Raw genomic sequence first — 4,869 nt, 5'->3', positions numbered from 1 at the left:
TTTGAAAGTGTGAAATGTGTTATTTATTTTAGGTTTTGCTTCAAAACAACTCTGGCATCAAAATAGCATGTATCCCACAGTTGCTGACAAATTATGCCTAATGAATGGTTTTGAATGGAAAATCGATCAAATAAAATGCAATTCGAGTCGGATCCGACCCCTCCTTGGGTTTCCAAGGCAGTATCACTACAGAAGTAGTTTGCCCAACCTGTGCTCCAAGGAGTGGCTGGTGGGTTTGAACTGCCAGCCTTCTGGTTAGCAGTCGTATGCCTTAGGCACTACACCAGCAGGGCTTCTTGCAATTTCTTTAGTAGTTAAAAAAAAAAAAAAAAAAAAGATGGTGCTGCTGATAGGAACGAAGCACTATTTCTTTAGCGCTTACTGTGTGCTGGGCACTGAGGTACCTCCCCATAGGCTGTTGGAGCACAATGCAGTAGCTGGTGAAAGGCGAGATCAGAACCCTGGGTTCTGACCCATCTCAGACCATCCAACACACTACCGTGTAACAGAAATGTCTTTGATAATGAAGATGCCCTGTCTACATTGCCCGATACAGTAGCCACTAAATCATGTGTGACTACTGAGCACTACTGAACGTGGCTAGTTCTACTGAAGAAGTGAGTGTTGATTTCCGTTTTAATTAATTTACGTTGGAGTAGCCATATGTGGCTAGTAGGGATGTTGTTGTTGTTATGTGCCATCAAGTCGGACCCGACTCACAGTGACCCCCTCCTTGGGTTTCCGAGGCAGTATCACTATGGAAGTAGATTGCCCAGTCTTCCTTTCGAGGAGTGGCTGGTAGGTTTGAACTGCCAGCCTTCTGGTTAGCAGTCAAGTGCTACACTACTAGAGCTCCTCTAATACAGGTGAGTCTTTTTTGAGACACAAGTTACCGGTAACGGAAACCCACTCAAGGCTCTTGGGACTCAGCAGAAGAGCAGAGGGGGCCTTGGGAGGGATTTGAGCTACTGAGGCCTGATTTGCCACTTTAAAAGGAGTTGTGGGGCTTGTACCCCCAGAAAAGGATAACAGTCAGTGTGGTTATGAGCCGACTCTGAAGACTGACTGGGTTCTGAGTCCCCTCTATCACTTGTACGCTGTGTAGCTTTTGCAAAGTTATTTAACCTTTTAGCTGCAGCTTCCCCAGGTATGAAATGGGGACACTAACAGCACCTGCGGGATGTGATGGGTCAGTGGGAGAATTCTCACCTCCTTATGCTGAAAGCTCAGGTTCGATTTCCTGGCCAACGCATCCCATGCATGGCCACCACCCATCTCAGTGGGAGCTGACATGTTGCCATGATGCTGAGCACGTTTCAGCAGAGCTTCCAGACTGAAATGGACCAGGAAGGAAAGTGGGATGTGTACTGAACGTCTGCCAGTGAACACCCTATGGATCACAAGGGGGTGAATTGATCATGGGGCTGGTGTGGGCCTGGCAGTGTTGGGTTTCATTGTTGCCATCAGTCAGCACCAGCTCAATGGCAGTGAACAACAGCACTTACCTTGTACAGTGTGATGATTAAATGGTCCATTGATAGAGCATCTGGAATGAGTTCCTGGCCCACCATGTGACATTAGGGTTTGCTGTGACGACTACCAACTCCTCTTTGCATCCTTCTCTCCACCCCAGCAAATCACCAGGTAACGTGGCACCAAGCAAGAAGCACTCAAGCCCAAGGACCTGATATTTAGGTTAAATTCTGCAGACAAGCTATGGGCAGGTGTCCAAATCCTACCTAATTACAGGCTCTAATACAAGACAGGTCATTGCACTGCCTGCCCCTTATGGTTTCTGCAGAGGCCAAGCAGGAAACAACAGTGAAGCAGGAGATGGAGATGGTGGCCACTGCCTCTCAGCACCTCCCACAGGTGACTATTAAACAGGTATATGGTTGCCATGGTCCTTAGGTGGTACAACCTGTGCTCAACTGCTAACATAAAGGTTGGCGGTTCATAGCCACCCAGCGGTCCCACACAAAAAAGGCCTGGGGATCTGCTTCTATAACGCTTACAGCCAAGAAAACTCTACAGAGCAGTTCTACTAACACACAAAGGGTCACCAGGAGTCAGAACCCACTAGGCGGCAACAGGTCTTGTTTTGTTTGTTTCACTGCTGCTGAGGCAGACTCCACAGCACCTAACAACAGTGCAGACCAAGAGCTGCCAAACTGCATTTTTTTTTTTTCCCAAGACAAGTGCAGATTCTGGGTTCTTCTAGGAAATGTCTTGATTTTTATAGCTGGCAACTTATTCAAAAGAGTTTTGCATTTGTTTTTCAAACAGTGCAAGCTCAATACAACACTGGGGTAGGCGTGATATGCACCCCCAGCCACCAGCATGCATTCTAGCTTCCCCCTGATCCTCGCTAACCGCTTAGGTCTGTTCCCAGCATCTGGCACCCCAAAAGAATTCTCACCTGATCTGCTGAGATCAAGGGGTACAACCTGCAAAGGATGCTTGGTCCAAGTTCGAAAGTGACAGAGGCATTTAGCTTCATGTGCAAAGGACACCTGCTTTGAGCACTGTGCTCTTTTAAAGAATTGACTCATAGCAATCCCTCCTTGGGTTTCCGAGGTGGTATCTCTATAGAAGTAGATTGTCCAATCTTCCTTCTGAGGAGTGGCTGGTGGGTTTGAACCGCCAGCCTTCTGGTTAGCAGTCAAATGCCTTAGGCACTACGCCACCAGAGCTCCCGACTCAGAAAAGGAGAGTGACAATGGGGGCATAACTTGAGTAATGCCATCAGTCACGGAATTGTGTATGCAGAGACTGCTGAACTGGTATACGGTTTGCTGTATATATTTTCGACAACAAAAATTACAGGTCAACTAAAAAGGCAGACGATCTAGAAAGTACCAGGTTTTATTATCTTTTTATCAAAAACTCAGTAACAGACAATAGTGCGAGAGGTGGCTACAGAAGAGGGGCTCACCCCAACAGAGCCTGAGGGTAAGGGCATGGGGAGTGGAAGAGGACCCAGCCAGCTGGGAGCCTGGGGAGTGGTGAAGGGGCTCACTAATGGTATCCAGGTAGACGGGGAGGGTCAAGGAAAGGCATGGCCTGCTCAGGCTAGCCACCAGGCCTCTCCTCTCCAGAGGAGAATCCCAGATGATCCCCCCGCCCCCAGCCCGTCCACCCCAGTGCAGGGAGATGAGGGTCGCTGGAGCTGTGACCCGTTAAGCCAGCTTACTCCTCTAAGCAGTGCTGTTCAATAGATGGAAGTGTTTCGTCAGTACAGTAACCACTGGCCTGTGGGGCAACTAAGCACATAAAATGTAGCTAGCCATAGGCGCTCTGGAATCATAGTACCTAAGGCACTTGACTGCTAACCAGAAGGCTGACAGTTCAAACCTACCAGCCACTCCTTAGAAGGAAGGTTGGGCAATCTACTTCCATAGTGATACCGCCTCAGAAACCCAAGGAGGGGTTGCTATGTGTCAGGTCTGACTCGACGGCCCGTAACAACAGTGTGGCCAAGGGATGAATTTTGAACTTCGTGAGATTTCAACTGATTTACATTTAAATAGCCACGTGTGGCCAGTGGGTACCATACTGGGCAGTGACAATCTAGAGGTGGGAGCAATCAGACCAAGGAATACCAGCTGGGCCCAAAGCAGAAAACAGGAAGAGGGCAGAACTGTCGACCCTCAACTGCTGTAGCTCAATCGGAAAAAGGCACTGGAAACGGGGTAAGAATTAACAGGCAAAAACCCACCCAGCCACACAGAAGCCACTCACTCAACTACCTGGCCGACTTCAAACTAGAACGATCACACTATTTCCTGAAAAAATATATTTATCTATTTTTCTAGAACCCAGGAAGAATAAAAACATATTACAAGAAAAGAGACGTAAATATCCCACTATCCCTGCATAATATTTTGGGATCTGCTAGAAAACTATCTTTAAGCAAAAGCTACTTCTCAGAGGAAGCAGCCTCAGAAAGGGCCAAGGGCAAAGGGCAAGGGCAGGAGAATGTGAAGTTTAAAAAAAAAAAAAAGAGAGAGAGTTTAAAGAGAAGGAGAGGCCCTATCTGAAGCTATAAATAATAAAAAAAAATATTAATAAAAATCATATCCGGCTCTTCTCTCATTTTCGAGAAACAAACAAAAACAAAACAAAAAACCATTAAATACAGACTTAGCACACTCTAGTCCAGGCAGAGAAGGTTCTGCATGAAGGAATGAACCGTTTCAGAAACAAACAAACAAAGCCTACTCAAAATAGTTTACAAATATTCTGCAAACCCATTTCAGTATGAATTTTCAGCTCTTCCCCCTCCCCGCCCCGCCCCTTCCCCAATAAAAAAGGCTGGTTTCCAAAAGTCACTTGAAAGAGCCCAGAACGGCCCTTGTATACCACAGAGAATCCTGTAGTGTGGTCATGAGTCCCCATTGACAGACACATCTCAGGGCACAGATGGTTCTAGTTCCTTCTCTCAGGTCCTGGCAGGGACTGAGAAAGTCTGCTGCTGGGGTACAGTCCTCCAGCCAGGACCCATAAGACTCTCCTTGGCCCTCTGGCTTCTGAGGGCTCTGGGTGGGAAATGATTCCAACTAGGTTCTAAGCTGGTCTTAGGTCCTAGGTCTACACTGGAAGGTTAAGAATGATCCAATCCTCAAGCTGCCTTCAGAAATGCCAAGTTTACCCCCATTTTTCTGCTGGGGCAACTGAGGCCCAGAGAATCGAGAAGAGCCAGGCAGGAACAGGAAGATGATAGCTCATCTCCTGACACTCAAACAGGATCAGAGCTGAGGATACTGCTAAGTCAGAATTAGGCTGCCCTCCCCCTCCCCTCACGTCCACCCTTCCCAGTCCTTCAGCTTCCCTCCCCCCTGCAGTCCAGGCCCCTGCTCGCGGGAGGCT

The sequence above is a fragment of the Orycteropus afer genome, unplaced genomic scaffold, assembly GCF_000298275.1.
Source record: "Orycteropus afer afer isolate SDZICR_OR568_19922 unplaced genomic scaffold, OryAfe1.0 scaffold00049, whole genome shotgun sequence".
In the NCBI taxonomy this organism is placed as follows: domain Eukaryota; kingdom Metazoa; phylum Chordata; class Mammalia; order Tubulidentata; family Orycteropodidae; genus Orycteropus; species Orycteropus afer.
This window is presented reverse-complemented; position numbering follows the sequence as displayed.